Genomic DNA, 24,590 nt, shown 5'->3' on the forward strand with positions numbered 1-24,590 from the left:
ACTCCTGACATTTTCCAGCTGAAGTCATGTCTCATAATGTAAAGGAACATTCAGTGTGTGCTCATGTTTATCTTTCTGCATTGTCCCCTTTTATGCGTGGGTTCAAATCCCACCTTTGATGGAAGCTGCTTTTCCTTTCACCTCTACTGCTGTAAGGTGTATTTTGGGGACAAATGTATTTTATATTTTGTGCTCTCCATGTATGAGTCCTTTCTATCCACAACATCTAACATTAGGAGCAAGGCACTGCTGGGATTTGAACCCAGGATCTCATTATTTACACACAGCACATTCAGGACATTAATGTGACAGTTTATTTTATGGTAAAGAAAATATTTGTCACAGTGGACTTGGCTCATCATTGAGTTGACGTCTACCACTGATCTACATCCTCTTTGGACCTTGACCTAACCACAGAGGCTCTGAGCTGCTGCAGAGAAGCCTTCCTGAATTCATGTTGTCTAACTTACTGACACTTGAATAGTGGAACTGCAGACAGTGGACACATCATATGAGGGGCTCCTCTGGGATTTACACACAGAACCTCTTGCACCCAAAGTCAGAATCATACCCCTCGATCAAGGGTCTGCAACCTTTAGCACTAAAAGAGTTATTTGGGTCCATTTCCACCAAATTAAAACCCACTCAGAGCCACTCACCCACTCACAGAGGAAGTGGAGTCACACACCACGTGATATCTGTCTTTCCTGCTCCTGAGTTAGTATAGTGGACAGTGTCTCTGCCTGTCACGCAGAAGACTGGCGTTTGATTCTCCAACGGGGAGAGCATGTGCATCTTTATAGCTCATTCACACCAGAGTGATAGAAGCTAATTGTCTGGGGGGCCTGAAAGTGTGACTTGGTTCCCATCGTTCATATTAAAGAGCCGTTCAAGAGACTCTCTGTGATCAGCTTAGGGTTAGCTGTCATGTTTCTAAAAGCATGTCTGAGGAAACAAAGTGTAAACAAGTGTTCAAGGCCTTTTATGGTGGTCAGTCATTGGTGGTTCATCAGTGAAATGCTCACATCCCAGGTGCGAGGCCTGGGTTCAATTCCTGGCCAATGCAACATAAATCTTTACCAGCATCTAACCAACCAACATCAGCTGGGTCACAGCACAGCACAGAGGATTTTCAACCCACGGATCCAGAAGAGACTGAAGGGCAGCCAGGTATGAGCAGAGTGGCGCAGCGGAAGCGTGCTGGGCCCATAACCCAGAGGTCGATGGATCGAAATCATCCTCTGCTATTTATACACACTAAAGATTCCTTTACTGTCCCACCAGGAGTGATAACTTAAACTGGAAATTGTCAGCAGTTTTTCAGCAGCACTGATTAACAGGAAAACATGGAGAATGTCATTTATCGCTTTCCTCAGTAATGTGTACTGTTCTGCTCCTGACTTAGTGATGCTGTTGAATGGTTATATGTATTATGTATTTCATCAGCATTTTGTTGGGGCAGGTGGGACTTAAACACTGACCCTTGTCCAAAGTGGGAAATGACGGAGAAAGTCCAACAATCCATGAGGGGAGAAAAATTCATGGCACCCAGAGTGAGAAGCAAACCCCAAAACTAGGAAGCACAAATGCACATTGCATTTATCATACAAGACAAAAACACTTTTTTTGGTTATTTATGCACTCAAAAGTTTTACCTGTCGCAGGATCTCAGAAGCTAAAGCTGCCACACCATGCAGGGGATGTAGCTCAGTGATCAAGATGGATCCAGTCAAGTGCTGGTAGAGACGATGGAACAGACGATAAACTGACAACAGGACATTAAAATCAGCCACACTCAGAGACCACGTGACCTAAAGGACAAGTCGTCTTAACTTTGTGGTTGGTCAGAGGTGTATTACAGGTGAAGGGAATAAACAATTTGAAATTTCCTGAATAACATTTTATCTCTCATTTCGGCTTTAACTTAAGAAACAATGCCTGGTATAAAAGGCGTTCATGGAGAAGACATAGAATCTGTGATGTGTTACACTAAGTGACTTTAACTCCATAATTAAAAAACAACAAACCCGGGATTGAAACAGGGACCTTTAAACCTTCAATCTAACGCTCTCCCAAATGAGCTATTTCAGCACAGCACACAGTGGAAATGACTTCTCATTATTGCTTCCATGACCTGGAAGTGGAACTAAAGGTGTGTCCCTATCACCGGCCTTGATAATGATTACTGAGCACCAGTGAGTGCTGTCATCCTCTTAGATGAGTCCTAAAAACAGCACTCGGCTGTGTCTCTCCCCAAATGGAAAACTTGTTCCATAAAAGGAAGTAAACATTGCTGGCAGGATTCGAACCTGGATTTCTAGTCCATCGCCTTAACCACTCGGCCACAACTTCACAAACTTCACGATTATACTCGCTCGGCCACACTACCACATACTTCTGCCAGCTTCACTGCAAAAATGACACACATATGACATTACGAGAAACCTCAAAACTGTGTACAAATGTTTGGAGGAGAAAATGGAAGAAAGATGTGTTTGACAGCCTTTTGGACACACAACCAGTCAGCATGACGCATCCACCCTCACAATATTTCATGGTGTGGTTGAAAGAGGGTTAGGGTTAGGGTTAGGCCAAAACAACCTGAGCTTGAATCTCACTCAGGTACTACCTCAGATGCCGAAACCCGGGATTAAACCAGGGACCTTTAGATCTAAGCTTTGGGGAAAAAAAAAAAGTGAATAGATCAAAGGAGGCAGACTGGGTACTCGGCACTGAAACAACAGTTGAAATCTGCTTTACTTCCACTGCTGAGGAAAACTGCTGGGAGTTAAAACAAGCAAGATTAATACTGAAGTTTGTTTTCAAGACTGAAGATCTTCCCTCTTCAGCTAGTGCAGCTTCAGTATGGCATTGTTACTATTGTAATGATTCAACAAACAACAAACATTGGATAGTGAACAGCTAGCTGTTGCTAAAAAGCCATTAGCAGAGGATGGATTCGATCCATCGACCTCTGGGTTATGGGCCCAGCATGCTTCCACTGCGCCACTCTGCTCTGTGGAACCTGTGCAGGAATGCCATTCCTTCTTCTCTTCAATCACCAGGACAGCAGATATTATCAGTGATATGGGGGTGGGGGATAAGGAAGTAATTTGAAAGTCACAAATGTTACCTTAACTTGAGCACTAACTTGACTGTTGAATTCAGTAAGTACTACTTGTTGGGGCAGCACTAACTGACAAAGACAACAACATCTTCTTAGAATACAATACTGATCATTTCAATTATGAAACACAGACTTCCTTTTGTACATATGCTTCTCTTTGCGGTTGTCCTGGATGGAATTACAACCAGTTTTGATAGATTTCTTCAGATCAGCTGAGTGAGTGAATTTTTCGTCAACATTTCCCGAACTGAAGCACAGACTTGTGTTCTGAGAGCAGTAAGTGCTATTTGTTGGGATAGTGTTGGTGATTTCAGAAGTCAATGACAAGTTTTATCAGTTTTTAGGGTGTGGGGGTTAAGAACATCTGAATTAGTTAGCACATACTAAGTTATTATAATGGGTAGGCTGCTGGCTTAGCATGTATTTGTATCAATCAGCTTCTCAGCTGTTCTGAATGGTGACAGTTGTTACATCATCAGGCGATGTATCAAAGGCAGCAGCTCTTCAGACACACAAGTGACACACAACTGTGAGGAGCACAAGTGTTGACCTCTCGCACCCTACACATTCAAACCCCAGCAGTGCTGTGGTTCATACTTTACAGTATGTTTTCAGTCAGACCTGCTGATCTGCAGTGATGGGCTGTGTGTGCCTCCTGCCAAACACTGCATGTTTTCACATGGGGGGGGGGCTGAAATTACAAAGGGAGAAAGAAAAGACAGAGGGAGGCTTGTATCTGTAAATTACTGTGATGAGTGCTGATTCTCTCAAATAAGAATATGTTTAAAACAAACGAACCAAATCAATTAAACGGCTTTGCTTTATCGTGACACCCAAACATTTGGACACAACTTTCTGACGGGCTGTCATTAGCCTTACTAAAGTTTTCCAAGCGTGAAATCACCAAATTTCCTTCTGCTGAACAAAGCTGTAATAAAGGAAGTGATGAGCAGGAACTCCACTGAGAGTGAAGCACTGCAGGATGTCTTGTAGCCAACAACAGAAGTGCTACTGCACCACTCTGCTGCTCAACTCTCAGTATTATAGATATGATAGACAACATTCTCTGTGTTTTCCTGTTAATCAGTGCTGCTGATAAACTCATGTCTCATGATGGGACATCCAGTGTGTATAAACAGCAGAGGATGGTTTCGATCCATCGACCTCTGGGCAATGTCCTCTGGAGTTTTGTATAATTTTAAATCTCAGTTAAAAAGTACTGAGATTTCCACCTGCAGTGTATCAAATGACCACGAGGGGGCAGCTTGGAAAATGAAGTCAGATCTTATTGAAGAGCATCAGACTTTTAATCTGAGGATCCAGGGTTCAAGTCCCTGTTCAGGTGCTGCAGCTTCTTCCCAATGGCTGTTTTTTTGTCATCACATGTACCTTTGTGTTCATGACGAGGTGGCCGAGTGGTTAAGGCGATGGACTGCTAATCCATTGTGCTCTGCACGCGTGGGTTCGAATCCCATCCTCGTCGGTGTTCAGCTGGCTTTAGTCTGTCTGAGTTGTACCCTGCTGTTGTGAAATGTGGTCCTTGCCCTTTTTTAACAGGAGACAAACTTTGGTAAGAGTCATGATGGTCACTACACTACAGAAACTGCATGCGCTCATTCATTTGAAGCTAACATGAGAGTGTGACGTATCCATCGCGTGGGGCATCAATGAAAGGCAGGAAATGCCTTTGATCTCCAGTGACGTCACACAGTCTCGTTGTGGAGTTATTCGTTGTTGATGTTGTTCTGAAAAAATCTGCGTCACAGTGATTGAAGAAAGGAAGGAATGGCATTCCTACGCAGATTCCACAGAGATGGGATTCGAGTTTATATGCTGAAAAAGTTGTGTCGTGTAATCCAAGAGAATTCCCATACCGGGAGTTGAACCCGGGCCGGCTGGGTGAAAACCAGGAATCCTGACCGCTAGACCATATGGGACATGTATTCTTATCAGAATTGGCAAGCCAGGAGAGACATTCTCTGATGGATGCAGACTCCGCCCACTGTGAGCCCCTCAGCCCCAGAATGCTGGAGAAACAGGAAGGAGGAACGCCCTCGACCAACAGTGGCAAACAGCTGTCTGAGTGAAAAACCTCCTCTTGATGTGTGAATTCAAATCCCACTTCTGACAGAAACTGCTTTTCTTTCACCTCAACTGCTGTAAAGTGTGTTTGGGGACAAAGTTGTTTTATGCATGTATATATATAATATATATTACATAACAACTAATTACACTTGGATGAATTAAAATTTAATTTTTTTGAATTTAACAGTAAGTGAAAACATCAAGAACAAGTGTGCATGTGGAGACGTCCTCTTCCTCTGTGTCCTGGACACTAAAAAGCAGATGAAGCAAAATAGGTGAGAAAAGAAGATGTTCAGTTGTGTCATGGTTCACAACTGCGAACAAACTATGTTACTTCATTACTGTTACTTCATCACATTTTAAATGTTCAAGTTTGGCATATTTCATGAACATTTTGTTGGAGGCAGGTGGAAGGAATTTCAAAAGTCTTGTCACAGTTTCCTGACTTATGTATTGTAGTTAAGTATTGTAAAAATAACAAGACAACAGCTGAAACCTTCCCTGCCTGGATATTCCAGAAGTGTGAGCAAAGTCCAAGTGAAGCTCCTGCTGGCTGTCAGGAGGGATTTAGAAGTAAAATGTCCCCTTCTTCAGCTGTTATGTTTGAAATACAAAGTACTTTTTGAAGTACTTTATGATGTTCCAGTCTGCAGTTCCAGCTAGAATTATCCTAAATGTTGATTGAACTGACTCCTGTCCGCTGTTCTGGAACCAGATACTCAGTATTTCTCCATCTCAGAATAACCTCAGAACCTGTAATTTTTCGTTGTTGTTATTATATGGAGCTGTGTGAGGTTGGCTGGTTGTGTTATTTGCAGTATCTTGTAAAGTGAAGCAACAGTAACTTTGTGGCTCATGCTGTGCTGAGGAGAAGGGAAATTGGTGATTGACTGCTTTTCACAGGAGACAAACTTTGGTAGGAGTCATGATGGTCAGCCACTTATATTGCGATATTTTCAGATCCTCTGTACATTATTGTACTTCACAGTGGTGCTGTGGCTTAGTTGGTCAAAGCGCCTGTCTAGTAAACAGGAGATCCTGGGTTCAAATCCCAGCAGTGCCTCTTTGTTGATACCATATTAACTTCAAAGTTTCATCAGCATACCAGCACTTGACTGGATCCTCATGTAACTACAGAAGTTCGATTCAATTAAAAGGACAAAGCAGTCTCTCTGTTTAAATCCCAGCAGTTCCTTGTCGGTGAAGTCAAATGTTGTTGAAATAAACTACTTTTGGGTTTTCATCAGCTGCAGGTCACAGTGAGCAATATTAATAGAAATAAACACTTGAAATATGTCACTGTGTGTAACGATGTCATAAAATATATTATTTTTACTTTCTGAATGGAATAAAATGAATCAAAAAGTGGTTGAATATATTTATCTTATAGCGTTTTGAAGGAATGAAATAGTTCTGTTTCATCCCTTTTACAGTGATTAGTAATCTGTCAGTGATTCCATTTTAAAGTAACTTCCCCAACACTGTACGACGGTGCTGACTGCTGAAATAATGCTGCCTTTAATAGAAGTTTAGGAACATTTGATGAAAGAATACATTTTGATGATGATTGGAAATGTCTGTTTATTGTTTATCACTTGTTAGGATCCCCGTTAGCTGTCACTGAGGCAGCAGCTACTCTTCCTGGGGTCCAAATGAAAATGCACATCTGCAGTCAAACAGGTTCAGGTAGATGCAGAGTCCTACATTAAAACAAACCACTTTACCATCAACCTCAGCTGCAGTTTACACATTACACTTCCATTACCAGATCCTCTGTATATACATGTACTTCAGAGTGGTGCTGTGGCTTAGCTGGTCAAAGCACCTGTCTCCTGGGTTTGAATCACAGCAGTGCCTTGTTCATAATGTTAGATACTACAGATATAACAAGCTGGCAGTTGAAACTATTTGCCTCTGAAGAGACTTGAGCCTTAATCCAGCAGGTCGGACTGCTCGGCCACTCTACCACCTTCACAGAAGGAATGACACCCGTGTGACATTATGAGAAACCTCAAAGGTTTTAAAGGAGAGAAGAGTATGTGACCATGACTGTCCTGTGAGCTTCATTCACAATATGACATGTCCTCTACCACTGAGCTACATCCTCTTTGGACCTTTACTGAACCACAGAGGCTCTGAGCTACTGCAGCAGGTGAAAAGACAGAGGTTCCACCGGATCACTGGATTCAAAGTCCAGAGTGCTAACCATTACACCATGGAACAACAGGACTGTTAGTTGATCTTTATCAACGGCACTGGCTCTATTTATTAGAGCTATTTGTTGACTGACAAACACAACAGCAAGCTCTAACTCAGACAGCTACAATTATTCCTTTCTACATAAATGCTTTTCTTTGGGGTTGTCCTGCTCAGAAATTCAGTAAAAATGATGATGATTTGCAATTTTAAATAGATTTCTTCAGATCAGCTGCAACAACACAACACTAATCCCTAATCATGCAGTTAACAGTCCTCTCACCATATGCTAATGGTCCTCATGAATTTAAGAGGATCGTTGTCTGTTCCTGATGGACTAAATGTGTTCTTCATTACAAACCATTACCAAGACCATTGAAACCGCCCAAACAAAGTAAACAGGCAACTGTGGGAGTGGTTTCATTCAGGTAGAAGATAAATTCAGGTAAAAGCCTGAAAGGGAGTCCATTGGACACGACTGGGAAGTTAATGCAAAGACTCTTGAGGAGAAGATCCTAAGTGAGGTAAAAATGAAAGCTTAATGTGACTTAATCAATTCAATTGGTCTCTTTTTCCACTTTCAGTGTGAATTGACAAAAACAACAGTAATTTTTGGAGCCATGTTTTCTTCAGATCTAACTCGGATCACTCCAATCAGAGACACTGATGAAGTCTTTGTGCATAAGTACTTCTCTTTGGGGTTGTCCTGGTTGGAAATTGGACAAAAAAAAAAAACGAGGAATGCAATTCTGTCTTTTATTCAATCACCAGGACAAGAAGTTTTATAATTTTATCAATTGGGGGTTAAGAAAGTAGTCTGAAAGTCACAAATGTTACCTTAACTTGAGCACTGACTTGACTGTTGAATTCAGTAAGTGCTACTTGTTGGAGCAGTGCTGACTGACAAAGACAACAACTTCTTCTTAGAATGCAACAATGATCATTTCAAATAAAAAGACGGAAGACTTCCTGTTGTACAAGTGCTTCTCTTTGGGGTTGTCCTGGATGAAATTTGGACAAAAATTAATACATTTCTTCAGATCAGCTGAATTAGTGCATTTGTCACCAACGTTTCCCCAACTGAAGCACAGACTTCTGTTCTGAGAGCAGTAAGTGCTATTTGTTGGGGTAGTGTTGGTGATTTCAGAAGTCAATATAGGAAATGTTTTGATAAAGTGTCTCATACTGATAATATCCGTATATTTGCTGCACACAAACAGGACTGATGGTCTTTTGTCCCTCAGCTGAAAGGTGAACAAGGTAAAATGTCCACAGCAGAAGTCCTGCGGGGTTTTGTCACCGACAGACTCGCCGCCGCCTGCCGGGAGATCTTAGCAGCCGTGGACAGAATGGTAGCTGGATATGAGGAGGAGGCTTCGGGCTTCAGGCAGGAGATCGACCGGCAGAGGAGCCAGCTGGAGCTGCTGCAGCCCCGAGTCCTGATCCACAAAACGGGTCGGTTGTTTTTATGAGTGAGAAAGGCTGAGGACTGTATTTGGCAGATGTAGAATGAAGCAGCTGGAGGAATAACTGTGTTCATATTGTAGCTAATAAAGAGGATTCATTATTGAATCGTTTCCTCCAGATGTTCAGCAGCTGATGGTGAAAAAAGAGGTTCCTCCTGAGTTCACCTCCAGTCCGGATCCGGAGGATTCAGAGAGTCCAGTCCTTAAACAGGAACAGGAGGAGGACCACGTACCAGGACTGGAGGAGACCAGGAACCCTGTGAGGCCGTTTCAGGTGAAGAGTGAGGATGAAGAGATGAATGAACCGGCCAGGAGCTGTGATCCACAGAGTCCTCTTCAACCAGATCCAGATCCAGAGGAAGAGGTCTCAGACTCCTCTGATACTGAAATTAGTGAAGATGATTATCATGAAACCAGAGTGGCCCAGTTAGATGTGAAAATAGATGAAGGTGATGCAAATGTTAGAAGATGTGGCAGCAATGAAAAACCCATCAGCTGCTCTGAGTGTGGGGAAACGTTTAAAAAAAAGTGGTATCTGAAGATTCACATGAAGACCCACACAGGGGAGAAACAGCATATGCAAGTTCACTCAGTAGAGAGACTGTTTGGCTGCTCATTTTATAACAAAAGGTTTAAGCGACAAGATTATCTTAAATCACACATGGTAGTACATAAAAGAGAGAAACCCTTCCGCTGTGATGTTTGTGGGAAAAGATTTAAACTGAAGGGAATCCTAAAAAAACACATGAAGGTCCACACAGAAGAGAAACCCTTCAGCTGTGATGTTTGTGGGAAAAGATTTAAACTAAAGGAAACCCTTAACAAACACATGAAGTTCCATACAGAAGAGAAACCCTTTGGCTGTGATATTTGTGGGAAAAGCTTTAAACTAAAGGGAAAGCTTAAAACACACATGGTAGTCCACACAGAAGAGAAACCCTTCAGCTGTGATGTTTGTGGGAAAAGATTTAAACTAAAGGCAGCCCTTAACAGACACATGGTAGTCCACACAGATGAGAGACCATTCAGCTGTGATGCTTGTGGGAAAAGATTTAAACTAAAGGAAACCCTTAACAAACACATGAAGTTCCATACAGAAGAGAAACCATTCAGCTGTGATGTTTGTGGGAAAAGATTTAAACTAAAGGCAATGCTTAAACCACATATGGCAGTCCATACAGAAGTGAAACCCTTCAGCTGTGATGTTTGTGGGAAAAGCTTTAAACAAAAGGGAGTGCTTAAAACACACATGGCAGTCCATACAGAAGAGAGACCCTTCGGTTGTGATGTTTGTGGGAAAAAATTTAAACTAAAGAATGAAGTTAAACGACACATGAAGATCCACACAGAAGTGTAACACTTCAGCTGTGATGTTTATGGGAAAAGATTTAAACCAGAGAAAAGCCTTAAAGTATACATGGAGGTCAATACAGAAGAGAAACCGTTTGGTTGTGACGACTATAAAGAGAAAGACCGAAGCGGCTGACTGCAGGATCTCTACTGGTTGACCAAAAGTAAACTAACATATTTGGTCTTTTTTTTTTACTTTTGCTTTGTTGTTTTTTGTCCTCATTCATTTGTGTTTGGGTCAGTGACATGTATACCAGAAAAAGGGGTTTTGTAAAAAATTTAAATAAGAGGCACAAAAAAGGTTGATATTTGCTCTACTAACTCTCATCTTTATAGAAACATGTTGTTTTTAGATTTTTCATTGGTATCAGAAATTATGTGACAATTTGTTGTATTATGCCTAAAATCATCACATGGCGTAACATGAAAATAATTGAAACTGAAAATGGATTATAGTTTTGTGAAAATGAATTAAATTTGAGCATTATTTTCTAAATCATCGCTCAAAGTGAGACCTATGCCGTCAGTCTTTCAACATATTTTCTACTTATTGTGACATACTTTGCTATAAAGTTCTAACAATATTTGTCACCCTGTGATACTGTTTTCTATGTATTCCATGAATGTTTTCAGATTTTAGCATTCATAAAGGTATGATATTTTCACATGTAGCAGACTCTGGCTGGCAGAAATGAGATCCACAGGTCACAGTAAGGTCACAGGGATGGTCTGGTACCAAGGAGAGCTCATAAAAATATCACTTGACCAGAAAACAGGAACCAAATGAATGTCTAACTGCAACAAACTCCCACCAAACACCAACAAACTTGCACTCTGTGCATCTTTGCACGCACACGCTTATCCATTTGAGTGGACCGTTCCTGGAGATACTGCAATACCAGGTTGATGCGTGGAGTGGACGGAGCAAGCCCCTATTCCATCTCCCTGTTCCAAAAATCTATTTAATATATGGTCCCCGGGTAGGGGACGTATCAGATATTAAACTGAAAACAACCACCGACATGTTATTTTCAGAAAGTTACGTTGCAGAGCAAAGAAAATGTCTCTTCTTGGTCAGCTATAAAACTTCACATATTTGTCCACACGGAGCAGTGAAATGGTCCATAGACGGTCCAAAGATATCATTGAAACATGTTAACCAGAGAGTGTTAAAAGAACTGAGCTTGTAGACCCAACCACTAACTCCTCATTATTAACTAAAGCTGTGCCCCGTGTGAGGCTCGAACTCACAACCTTCAGATTATGAGACTGACGTGCTGCCTACTGCGCCAACAAGGCCTGGAACAGAGGGGCCAACAAAAGGACCCCAGGGCCATTGGGCACACACCGGACAACACAAACAGAGCACAGTGGCACAGAGCCACCAGCAAGGGTCCTGCCTCACAGCGGCGAGGCCGGCTCCCCCCGACCACACACGCCCGGACGGGGCGAGCCACAGCACGGTGTTTCCAGTATTTTGATGTTGGTTAAAAAGGTACTTTGCATTTTAAACGTCACAGTGGAATAGCTGAAAAAGGGAATACTTTACTTCTAAAATATAATACTCCTGTTAGCCAGCAGCACCTTCACAAATAGTTCCAGAAATTTCTAATCAAGACGGGGAAACTTACATCAGCCATGTTGTTTCTCCAACATTTACAACAAGGCACTGCTGGGATTTGAACCTGTTTACTAGACCAGTACTTTGACCAGCTAAGCTACAGCACCAGGAAACTAGATCCCCAAAGCAGGTCAGCTCCAGAACCTTCCTGTTGCTGGATGTATCCTTTGATGTGTGTTAAGACTGTGCAGTTAAGTGACTGGTCAGAGAGAGAGAAGTCATGCATAGAAAATTAATCTTAATGACCTGACAACAACTCTGAAAGCAGATACAACACATCCAGATAACCTTTGAATTAAACTTCAACAGGTTTGATTGATATATGGACCTGAAGTCAGACGTTTAGGATTACTCTACCTAGAATAGCAGGCTGCAACATGGACAGCTGAACACAGAAGACAATGAGATGTGAACCCACACACAGGATACAGTAGATTAGCAGTCCATCACCTTAAACACTCTGCCACCTCAGCATGCAGCGACCTGGACTGTGTGTGAATAGGTGGATAGTTCACTGCTCACATTAATGTATCTATCAGCAATGAAGGAGAGAGTCGTCGGCCACCTCGTCATGTTTGTTGTCAAACAGATGTGGTCTGAATGTTAGACTGAACAGCGGTTCTGCTTTGAGTGGCCTTTTGTTTTGATGAACATCTACCACTGATCTACATCCTCTTTGGACCTTTACCTCACCACAGAGGTCGGTGAGCATCTATTTTGGGTGTTATTCTGAATCACTATCACACTGAATCAGATGGCAGAGGTTCCACTGAGATTTGAACTCAGATGACTGGATTCAAAGTCCACAGTGCTAACCATAAGATCAAAGAACACAGATGGGAAATGACCTTCTGACAGATTTAGAAACATTTGAAATGAATTGGCCAACACACATCACAGGAGTACATCCAGCAATGGGAAGGTTCAGGATCTCTGTCGGACACAAAGGGAGCAAATGTGACAAAAAGAAGCCACGAAACACGTCAAGAGCTCACAAAGCTTTTTAACTGCATCAATAACACAGAGAACAGTCAGACAACCAACTCTGCAGTAAGGATCTTTCCCATTTGGGTTACTTGAAGTGATGGTGGCCACTAATGCAGCACTCCGTTTATAGCAGTTTTACATTTAATTAAATACTTCACTGCAAAAATGACACACATATGACATTATGGGAAATCTCAAAACTGTGTACAAATGTTTGGAGTAGAAAATGGAAGAAAGATGTGTTTGACAGCCTTTTGGACACACAACCAGTCAGCGTGACCCATCCAAACTCACAATGCATGGTGTGGTTGAAAGAGGACGGAGAATATTGGAAATGTAGGTCAAAGAAACCTGAGCTGTGTATTCAATGTTGTTTAAGAACAGTTTAACGTGCAAAAAGAGAACAAACAATTGTAGAGTTCTTACCTTAGCTCCGGTGATGCAACACTAGACGGATGCAACACTCTGTTTATAACAGTTTTACATTTAATAAAACACAAACACACAAACGTTGTGTGTCACTTCCTTGAAGGTTTGATCCGTCACCTGATGATGTCACAATACTCATAGAAAGAAGCTCTTCCATTCATTGATAATTGATGATCAGCTCAGAACCAAACAGTGTATCTTTCATCCAAACTCTGACAGTTTCTCCACACAGGAGGTAATTTGACCATTTATTCCTCTTTGGATCTTTACCTAACCACAGAGGCTCTGAGCTGCTGCAGAAGGGGAAAAACCATCTGATGAAGCCTCCTCTCTGTTTTGGGTGGTGGGTGCATGTTATTCACATGTTATATAGGTGAAGGTTATTCTCAATCCCTCTCACACTAAATCAGATGGCAGAGGTTCCACTGAGAGCTGAACTCAGATCAGTGGATTCAAAGTACACAGTGCTAACCATTACACCATTTTAAGTCCTTGAAGTATCCAATCATATGCAATTACTGCGTGGCATCTTTTACAAATGTGACTTTTTTCACAGATATAAATTATTTCATTCAGTTCAAATTTGGGTGCCCCCTGCCAAACCTACATGTTTTCATACGCAAGCACAAACTCTGGTTGACTGTGATGTTTCTCATTTCAGCCCACCTGGTGTTGGTATCGTCTTTCACTGGCTTCTATAACTTCTGTTCACAGGGAGACAAAAAATGTCTGAATTAGCTGATTAGTTTTCATTGACAAGAAGCAAACTGGTAGTTGTGGGATTCGAACCCACGCCTCCGAAGAGACTGGAGCCTTAAGCCAGCACCTTGGACCGCTCGGCCACACTACCCGGTGAGCAAAGCTCGAACCCACTACACACTGACGAACGAGCCTTGTACAGCAGGAGATTTGTGGAATTTAAAATATTCTGAGGGGGAGAACATTTCAGTCATCAAAAAAAAAGCTCACACAAAGCATTGATCATACACTACAACATTTGGCGCCCCCCACACTCCCTGGTGGTCTAGTGGCTAGGATTCGGCGCTCTCACCGCCGCGGCCCGGGTTCGATTCCCGGTCAGGGAAAATGTTTTTACTGAAAAATACAGGTGATTGACCCCAGAACATAAATCTGTCATCATGCACCTGGGGGGTATTTCAGGTAGGAGTTTCAACAAACTTTGAGTCTATCCCTGAACTCTGAGTTGACTTACTCTGAGATGAGAAACTCTAAGTATCTGGTTCCAGAACAGCTGATCTTAGTTGGTTCAATCAACTCTGAGTATGTTCACCTTGAGTTGCGCACATGCACAACCTCGATAAAAGCCATCATCAATGGAGTCCCGTCAAGCTGCTAAAGCTACCACACCATGCAGGGGATGTAGCTCAGTGGGCGAGCGTACCGCACAGCTGGGGCAAACTGGCAGTGGTGGGATTCGAACCCACGCCTCTGAAGAGACTGCCGCCTAAATCCAGTGTCTTCGAATCCCATATGGTCTAGCGGTCAGGATTCCTGGTTTTCACCCAGGCGGCCCGGGTTCGACTCCCGGTATGGGAATCTGCTTTACAACAATGGACCAATGAACATCTACCACTGATGTACATCCTCTTTGGGTTCGAATCCCACTTCTGACAGAAATGTCTTTTCTTTCACCTCTACTGCTGTTAGGTGTGTTTGGGGACAAAGTTGTTTTATGTATATAATATGTATTACATAACAACTAATTACACTTGGATGAATTTAAATTAGATTTTTTTACTTTAACAGTAAGTGAAAACACGAAGAACAAGTGTGCATGTGGAGACGTCCTCTTCCACTTTCATACGTCACACTCTCACGTTCGCTTCAAATGAATGAGTGCATGCAGTTTCTGTAGTGTAGTGACCATCATGACTCTTAACAAAGTTTGTCTCCTGTTAAAAAAGTGCAATCACCACATTTTAATCTGCTCAACAGCAGGGTACAACTCAGACAGACTAAAGCCAGCTGAGCACCGATGAGGATGGGATTCGAACCCACGCGTGCAGAGCACAATGGATTAGCAGTCCATCGCCTTCACCACTCGGCCACCTCGTCATGAACCCAAAGGTACATGTGATGACAAAAAAACAGCCATTGGGAAGAAGCTGCAGCACCTGAACAGGGACTTGAACCCTGGATCCTCAGATTAAAAGTCTGATGCTCTTCAATAAGATCTGACTTCATTCTCCAAGCTGCCCCCTTGTGGTCATTTGATACACTGCAGGTGGAAATCTCAGTACTTTTTCACCACCACAGCCGCTTTGACAGAAAGTGGATGTGGTGGTTAAAAATGACACAAAACTCCAGAGGACATTGCAACTTGAACATAGTGAGCAGAGTGGCGCAGTGGAAGCGTGCTGAGCCCATAACACAGAGGTCGATGGATCGAAACCATCCTCTGCTATTTAAACACACTGGATGTCCCATCATGAGACATGAGTTTATCAGCAGCACTGATTAACAGGAAAACATGGAGAATGTTGTCTATCATATCTGTAACACTGAGAGTTGAGCAGCAGAGTGCTGCAGTGGCACTTCTGTTGTTGGCTACAAGACATCCTGCAGTGCTTCGCTCTCAGTGGAGTTCCTGCTCATCACTTCCTTTATTACAGCTTTGTTCAGCAGAAGGAAATTTGGTGATTAACTGCTTTTCACTCTCGGAAAACTTTAGTAAGACTAATGACAGCCCGTCAGAAAGTTGTGTCCAAATGTTTGGGTGTCTGGACAAAGCAAAGCTGTTTAATTGATTTGGTTTAAACATATTCTTATTTGAGAGAATCAGCACTCATCACAGTAATTTACAGTGACAAGCCTCCCTCTGTCGTTTCTTTCTCTCTTTGTAATTTAAACCCCCCCACCCCCATGTGAAAACATGCAGTGTTTGGCAGGGGGCACACACAGCCCATCACTGCAGATCAGCAGGTCTGACTGAAAACATGCTGTAAAGTATGAACCACAGCACGGCTGGGTTTGAATGTGTAGGGTGCGAGAGGTCAACACTTGTGCTCCTCACAGTTGTGTGTCACTTGTGTGTCTGAAGAGCTGCTGCCTTTGATACATCGCCTGATGATGTAACAATACTCACAGAATGAAACTCCTCCTTTGAAGCTGCTTTGAAGAATTTCCAAAATCACATGTGATTCAGATGTAAACACAAAGGCTGCCCCACTGTCACCATTCAGAACAGCTGAGAAGATTATTGATCATTCAAAAACTCTGTGCAGTCATATTCAAATACTAAACAATGTTCTACGTTGCTCAAAGTGAGATTTACAGTTTACTTCATCCTCACACTACATGCTAATGTGAGCACAGTTGCACTGCCCCTTTCCTCTACATTGGTTTCTGTTTCCTCATCAGAGACTGGCAGCTGGACGAACATGTCAGGTGGTCTAAGGCACCAGACTCAAGGTTAACTCCTTGAGAGATGTGTTTGCTTTCCCACTAAAACTTGAAAACGTATCTAAGTAATACTTCTACAGAGCTTTCAGTTGTCACCCTACCACTCCAAATGTGAAACTGACGTGCAAATATGGAATGATGCAATAACAGCCAAACAAGTAGTTGAGTATGTGATGTTATTTATATTTAGCATGCAATGTCTCAGTCTCTGCTGTCTGTTCCACAGAAGAACATGACAGCTCAGCGGGCTGACATGAACCACGTGACCACCCCGCAGTGAGATCAGGGAGTGTCGGGACTCTTCTCTCTCTGGGACACTGGATCTGTCTGTCTGTATCCATGTCAGAAACTCTGAAACACTCTGAACTTCTTTAAAACACGGTGGATTTACTGACATGAAAGTGTCCAGCGGTCCACCAACCCACCATCGATATATTGTGATGGTGTGAAGAACATGTGAGCAGGAGAGCAGCTGCTTAAGTTCATGATGTGTTCAGGTAACAGTCAAAGCTCCGTACACAACAACAGTCCTGCTTCTGTTTACCAAAAGGCTCCAAAGTCCACCCTCCAAACAAGAGCTAAAGTCTTGTGGAGAATGTGGGCATCGATCCCACTACCTCTCACATGCTAAGCGAGCGCTCTACCATTTGAGCTAATCACCATCACCCCCCATGTTCTCTAAACGAACCCAAAGTGGTACCGTGATGCATATACTGATCTTTATTTGCACGTGCACAGTGTGATTATATATATTTTTATTTTGGCAGGTGACCAATTGTCTGCTAGTTTGTCTTTGCTAGCTGTGAAAGTATCTCCAGGAGTAAAATGATTAAATCACAACCTCGTTTTAATTGACAATGTCTATATTACATCAGGGGCCCTTTGTGGTGCATATACTTATTTGCATTTGTATCTGTATACACAAACACACACACACACACACCACCTTTTCCAGCCCTCATGGTTCTTGGGGAATCCATACATGTGGAAACCCTTCTCGGACTGATTGGAGCATCCAAACGCTGCACAGCCAACCATTGTATGATACTGATCAACAAAATGTTAGTTGTTACCAATGAACCATGACACAACTGAACTGTTTTTTTTTTTTTGTTTTTTTTTATTTTGGTCTTTTAAAAGTGTGGGCCAGTCAAAAGTCGACCAAAACAACTTTGTCTAGACAGGATGTCTATGTTTAGTTCACTTGTTGTGAACTTGTGGGATCTTCATCCTCTTTGGCATGATGTTTGTGTTTGTCAGTGTGTTTCGCTGTAGTTCTCCTGTGCATGTACTGTGATGTGACTCTGTCTGCCAGTTGGTATTTACATGGAATTATGGGGAGCCAATGACATCACAGTCACTTCAAAGGCAACTGAATCATTTCAAAGGCGATGGAATCTTGTCCCAGTAATGTCTTATAGAGCAGAAGACAGAGTTTTGTTTTTAATTATGTATTATATTATCTTCTACCCACGTTCATTATTCTGATTGACCACTAGCGTGCAGTTACAGTCTATTGGTGGAACACATCATGGATTCTAGGTCTCCCACATGTTTGTCACCTCGTCATGTTTGCTGAAGATGTGGTCTGAGCACGGCCTCGTCTTGAGACTGAGCAGTGGTTCTGCCTTGAGTGGCCTTTTGTTTTGGTGAACGTCTACCACTGAGCTCCAGCCGAACACGCTGACTGATTGCGCCACAGAGAAATGCAGAACTTTTCCTGTTGCAGCCTGCTATTCCAGCTAGAATTATCCTAAATATCTGCCTTTAAGGACATTGTGAATGATTTCTAAATATCTTTGAAACCTGTTGATGGTGAACTCAGAGGTTGTTAAAGGAGCCTTTTTAAAGGGTCTGGCATGCCAGTACAGGGGAATTAGCTCAAATGGTAGAGTGCTGGCTTAGCATGTGAGAGGTAGTGGGATTAATGCCCACATTCTCCACAACACTTTAGCTTACCTGAGCGCTGACTTGGCTGTTGAATTCACTCAGTGCTACTTGTTGAGGCAGTGCTGACTGACAAAGGCAACAGCAGGTTTGGTGGGAGCCATAACTGCCACCACAAAGTGAAAGTCGCAATTAATTACGCAACCTCAACGTTTACTTTTGAGTTTGAGTTTTGAATTTAATAGTGTTATTTCTTGGTGCTGTGTTTACTACCAAACACAAGTCATGGAAGTGATGCTTCTTCCCAATGGCTGTTTTTTTGTCATCACATGTACCTTTGGGTTCATGACGAGGTGGCCGAGTGGTGAAGGCGATGGACTGCTAATCCATTGTGCTCTGCACGTTCTGCTCTGCATATTCTGAGGGGGAGAACTTTTCAGTCATCAAAAATCTCACACAGAGCATTGATCATACATTACAACCTTTAGTGTTCTCACACTCCCTGATGGTCTAGTGGCTAGGATTCGGTGCTCTCAGCGCCGCGGCCTGGGTTCGATTCGAGTCAGGGAAAATGTTTTTACTGAAAAATACAGGTGATTGACCCCAGAACATAAATATGTCATCATGCAGCTGGGGGGTATTCCAGGTAGGAGTTTCAACGAACTTTGAGTCTCTCCCTGAACTCTGAGTTGACTGAGGTCGATGGATGCCATACTGAAGCTGCACTAGCTGTCAATAGTTTTAGTACCCACTCTGCCTCCTTTGATCTATTGAAAAGTTGACATGTTTCATGTTGGTTCAAACTGACTGAACACAGTCCACTGCAGTTAGCTGAGCTGCAGACCAGTCAGGGTGGAAGAAGGCAAGTTGGCAGAGGCAGAGTTCTGCTGGGTAACTTTGGGTCTGAAGAAACTGCTAATCACCCAACGTGGGGCTCGAACCCACGATCCAGAGATTAAGAGTCTCATGCTCTTCCGACTGAGCTGGCTGCTAGAACTGCAAAAAAACTTTGAAAAAAATTGACAAAAAATACAGAGTGTTATATGTATTTCAAGTGTGAACAAGACAAGAGCATGATTGTCTTTGGAGCTTCATTAACATTGTGCACTCCATGGTGGAGGTCATGACAAGAAAAGGGCAGAGTCTTTGATCTCATACATATGTGCATTCTCAGTAATTTGTTTGAGTGACTAAGCAGGAGCAGTTGAGCATTTCATACAGCATTATATTACAAATGCTAGAGATGCTGGGGATTGAACCCGGGGCCTCATACATGCAAAGCATGCACTCTACCACTGAGCTACATCCCCTGGATGGCTTCTTACATACTGTGACAGGTGAAGGTTCATTCTGATGGAATGAACTGTTTCTACACAAGCTGCATGAATGTGACACAGAGCTCATGTTTAAAGTATTTTTCTTCAGTGCTCTTATTGTGTATGGAGCTCTGACTGTTGACATAAGTGCAGGTGACGTAAATTCAGCAGGACAGGCAGCATTATCAATGGCCACTGCCTCATCATAGTCCTTGTTGCAGAAGAGTAGCTGCTGCCTCAGTGACAGCTAACAGGGATCCTAACGAGTGATAAACAATAAACAGACATTTCCAATTGTCATCAAAATGTATTCTTTATATACATTTAATGGAGTCTTTGATCTCTTTGATGTCATTCAAAGAGATCAAAGACTCATTCATTCAGGACATTAATGTGACAGTTTATTATATGCTAAAGAAACTTTGGTAAGAGTCACGATGGTCAGCCACGTAACAGCCACGGGGTATTTTCAGATCCAAAATACATCCCTGTACATCAGAGTGGTGCTGTGGCTTAGTTGGTCAAAGCGCCTTGTTGCTCAGGTCAGATGTTGTAGAAACAAACTAGTTTTGGTGATTAACTGCATGGAAAACTTAGACTAATGACAGCCCGTGAGAAAGTTGCATCCAAATGTTTAATTGATTTGGTTTAAACAGATTCTTATTCGAGAGAATAATCACTCATCACAGTAATTTACTGTGACAAGCCTCCCTCTGCTTTTCCCCTTTGTAATTTCAACCCCACCCCCACATGAAAACATGAAGTGTTTGGTAGGGGGCACACAGATTTGAACTGGGGACCTCTTGATCTGCAGTCAAATGCTCTCCCACTGAGCTACACCCCCCATAAACACACACAGCCCATCACTGCAGATCAGCAGGTCTGACTGAAAACATGCTGTAAAGTATGAACCACAGCACTGCTGGGGTTTGAATGTGTAGGGTGTGAGAGGTCAACACTTGTGCTCCTCACAGTTGTGTGTCATTTGTGTGTCTGAAGAGCTGCTGCCTTTGATACATCGCCTGATGATGTCACAATACTCACAGAATGAAATGCTTCCTTTGAAGCTGCTTTGAAGAATTTCCAAAATCACATGTGATTCAGATGTAAACACAAAGGCTGCCCCACTGTCACCATTCAGAGCAGCTGAGAAGCTGATTGCAGTGCAGTCATATTCAAATAATAAACAATGTTCTACGTTGCTCAAAGTGAGATTTACAGTTTACTTCATCCTCACACTACATGCTAATGTGAGCACAGTTGCACTGCCCCCTTCCTCTACATTGGTTTCTGTTTCCTCATCAGAGACTGGCAGCTGGACAAACATGTCAGGATGGTCGGTGGTCTAAGGCGCTAGACTCAAGGTTAACTCCTTGAGAGATGTTTGCTTTCCCACTAAAACTTGAAAACGTATCTAAGTAATACTTATCCAGAGCTTTCAGTTGTCACCCTACCACTCCAAATGTGAAACTGACATGCAAATATGGAATGATGCAATAACAGCCAAACAAGTAGTTGAGTATGCGATTTTATTTCTATTTAGCATGCAATGTCTCAGTCTCTGCTGTCTGTTCCACAGAAGAACATGAAAGCTCAGCGGGCCTCTTCTCTCTCTGGGACACTGGATCTGTCTGTCTGTATCATGTCAGAAACTCTGAAACACTCTGAACTTCTTTAAAACACGGTGGATTTACTGATATCAAAGTGTCTACCGGTCCACCAACCCACCATCGATATATTGTGATGGTGTGAAGAACATGTGAGCAGGAGAGCAGCTGCTTAAGTTTATGATGTGTTCAGGAAACAGTCAAAGCTCCATACACAACAACAGTCCTGCTTCTGTTTACCAAAAGCCTCCAAAGTCCGCCCTCCAACAAAGAGCTAAAGTCTTGTGGAGAATGTGGGCATCGATCCCACTACCTCTCACATGCTAAGCGAGCGCTCTACCATTTGAGCTAATTCCCCTGCCATCACCCCCCATGTTCTCTAAACGAACCCAAAGTGGTACCGTGATGCATATACTGATCTTTATTTGCACGTGCACAGTGTGATTATATATATTTTTATTTTGGCAGGTGACCAATTGTCTGCTAGTTTGTCTTTGCTAGCTGTGAAAGTATCTCCAGGAGTAAAATGATTAAATCACAACCTCGTTTTAATTGACAATGTCTATATTACATCAGAGGCCCTTTGTGGTGCATATACTTATTTGCATTTGTATCTGTATACACACACACACACACACACCACCTTTTCCAGCCCTCATGGTTCTTGGGGAATCCATACATGTGGAAACCCTTCTCGGACTGATTGGAGCATCCAAACGTTGCACAGCCAACCATGGTATGATACTGATCTACAAAATGTTAGTTGTTACCAATGAACCATGACACAACTGAACTGTTTTTTTTTATTTTATTTTTTTATTTTGGTCTTTTAAAAGTGTGGGCCAGTCAAAAGTCGACCAAAACAACTTTGTCTAGACAGGATGTCTATGTTTAGTTCACTTGTTGTGAACTTGTGGGATCTTCATCCTCTTTGGCATGATGTTTGTGTTTGTCAGTGTGTTTCGCTGTAGTTCTCCTGTGCATGTACTGTGATGTGACTCTGTCTGCCAGTTGGTATTTACATGAAATTATGGGGAGCCAATGACATCGCAGTCACTTCAAAGGCAACTGAATCATTTCAAAGGCGATGGAATCTTGTCCCAGTAATGTCTTATAGAGCAGAAGACAGAGTTTTGTTTTTTAATTATGTATTATATTATCTTCTACCCACGTTCATTATTCTAATTGACCACTAGTGTGCATTTACAGTCTATTGGTGTAACACACACATGTCCCACATGTTTGTCACCTCGTCATGTTTGCTGAAGATGTGGTCTGAGCACGGTCTGGTCTTGAGACTGAGCAGTGGTTCTGCCTTGAGTGGCCTTTTGTTTTGGTGAACGTCTACCACTGAGCTACAGCCGAACACGCTGACTGATTGCGCCACAGAGAAATGCAGAACTTTTCCTGTTGCAGCCTGCTATTCCAGCTAGAATTATCCTAAATATCTGCCTTTAAGGCCATCGTGAATGATTTCTAAATATCTTTGAAACCTGTTGATGGTGAACTCAGAGGTTGTTAAAGGAGCCTTTTTAAAGGGTCTAGCATGCTAGCATGCATACAGGGGAATTAGCTCAAATGGTAGAGCGCTCGCTTAGCATGTGAGAGGTAGTGGGATCAATGTCCACATTCTCCACAAGACTTCAGCTTACCTGAGCACTGACTTGGCTGTTGAATTCACTAAGTGCTCCTTGTTGACTGACAAAGGCAACAGCAGGTTTGGTGGGAGCCATAACTGCCACCACAAAGTGAAAGTCACAATTAATTATGCAACCTCAACGTTTACTTGAGTTTTGAATTTAATAGTGTTATTTCTTGATGCTGTGTTAACTACCAAACACAACAAGTCATGGAATTGATGTCTTCTTAGACGTTAGATGACTTCAATTACAGAATCTATTGATTCACTCCAATCAGAGACACTGATGAATTCTTTGTCTTTCGTTCTGGTATTTCTATTCTATTTCTATATTGTAAATGTCATATATATATATTATAATATAATGTATATTATTATATTATAAATATAATATATATTAAATAATGGCAGAGAGAGAGATGACCTGGCAGTGGTGGGATTTGAACCCACACCAAGAGACTGGAGCCTGAATACAGCACACCTGTGTCACCTGTGAGAAAGCTCAAAGCTGTGTCCGAAGGTTTGGAGGAGTTCATGGCAAAAAGATGTCTTTGAAGCCATTTGGACACACAAGCAGTCAGCGTGCAGCATTCAACCTCACAATATTTCATGGTGTGGTTGAAAGAGGAGGCAGAATATTGGAAATGTAGGTCAAAACAAGCAGGTCATAAAAAGTCATTTGGCAAGAGTTATGGGGTACTTCGGGTGAGGTCAACTCTGACTGAGAGCGAAGCACTGCTGGGGTTTGAATGCAGAATGTCCTGTTTACAGACAGACTTTAAGCAGCTCAGCATCAGTACTGCCAGTTTGTGTCTGTATCGTAGAGGAAGAAAAACACAACAGGAAAAGTTCTGCATTTCTCTGTGGCGCAATCAGTCAGCGTGTTCGGCTGTAGCTCAGTGGTAGACGTTCACCAAAACAAAAGGCCACTCAAGGCAGAACCACTGCTCAGTCGAAAGACCAGACCGTGCTCAGACCACATCTTCAGCAAACATGACGAGGTGGCCGAGTGGTACTAGACCGTAACTTCATTGTGAAGTTTTGAGGTGAGTTAAAAAAAGAGGCCAAAACATTAGAGAACTTCATTCTCTGTTTGTTTTACCATCAACCTCAGCTGCAGTATACACATTACACTTCCATCACCAGATCCTCTGTATATACATGTACTTCAGGGTGGTGCTGTGGCTTCGCTGGTCAAAGCGCCTTTCTCGTAAACAGGAGATCCTGCGTTCAAATCCCAGCAGTGCCTTCCGCCTAATGTTAGATGTTATAGATATAACAGATATCAACATGTAGAAATGTTGCTACACACTCAGATCCCACATGGCCCAAAGGACAAGGTGTTTGACTTTGGATCAGAAGACCCAGGTAAAGATTTGTGTTCACAGAGATCACAGAGAGTCTCTTGAACGGCTCTTTAATATGAATGATGGGATGGTTGGAATTTGGACAAAAAT

At 42.4% G+C, this 24,590-nt stretch overlaps 1 protein-coding gene, 10 non-coding genes and 1 pseudogene across 11 annotated transcripts in view; 4 read left to right on the forward strand and 8 right to left on the reverse strand.

Moving 5' to 3' along the window:
- The window catches only part of LOC115051719 (NACHT, LRR and PYD domains-containing protein 3-like), a 318,526-nt gene that overhangs the window by 14,809 nt on the left and 279,127 nt on the right, over window positions 1–24,590 (reverse strand). The window lies entirely within an intron of this gene.
- trnas-gcu (transfer RNA serine (anticodon GCU)) lies at window positions 4,529–4,610 on the forward strand. Its single transcript has one exon. It is a non-coding gene; the product is annotated as a tRNA-Ser (tRNA).
- trnae-uuc (transfer RNA glutamic acid (anticodon UUC)) lies at window positions 4,993–5,064 on the reverse strand. Its single transcript has one exon. It is a non-coding gene; the product is annotated as a tRNA-Glu (tRNA).
- Window positions 6,202–6,275, forward strand: trnat-agu (transfer RNA threonine (anticodon AGU)). Its single transcript has one exon. It is a non-coding gene; the product is annotated as a tRNA-Thr (tRNA).
- LOC115058262 (uncharacterized) lies at window positions 11,090–11,267 on the reverse strand (annotated as a pseudogene).
- Window positions 14,030–14,111, reverse strand: trnal-aag (transfer RNA leucine (anticodon AAG)). The gene has a single exon. It is a non-coding gene; the product is annotated as a tRNA-Leu (tRNA).
- trnae-cuc (transfer RNA glutamic acid (anticodon CUC)) lies at window positions 14,275–14,346 on the forward strand. The gene has a single exon. It is a non-coding gene; the product is annotated as a tRNA-Glu (tRNA).
- trnae-uuc (transfer RNA glutamic acid (anticodon UUC)) lies at window positions 14,747–14,818 on the forward strand. The gene has a single exon. It is a non-coding gene; the product is annotated as a tRNA-Glu (tRNA).
- Window positions 15,256–15,337, reverse strand: trnas-gcu (transfer RNA serine (anticodon GCU)). Its single transcript has one exon. It is a non-coding gene; the product is annotated as a tRNA-Ser (tRNA).
- trnaa-ugc (transfer RNA alanine (anticodon UGC)) lies at window positions 19,810–19,881 on the reverse strand. The gene has a single exon. It is a non-coding gene; the product is annotated as a tRNA-Ala (tRNA).
- Window positions 20,660–20,731, reverse strand: trnac-gca (transfer RNA cysteine (anticodon GCA)). The gene has a single exon. It is a non-coding gene; the product is annotated as a tRNA-Cys (tRNA).
- trnaa-agc (transfer RNA alanine (anticodon AGC)) lies at window positions 21,780–21,852 on the reverse strand. The gene has a single exon. It is a non-coding gene; the product is annotated as a tRNA-Ala (tRNA).

Source organism: Echeneis naucrates, chromosome 2 (genome assembly GCF_900963305.1).
Source record: "Echeneis naucrates chromosome 2, fEcheNa1.1, whole genome shotgun sequence".
NCBI lineage: Eukaryota > Metazoa > Chordata > Actinopteri > Carangiformes > Echeneidae > Echeneis > Echeneis naucrates.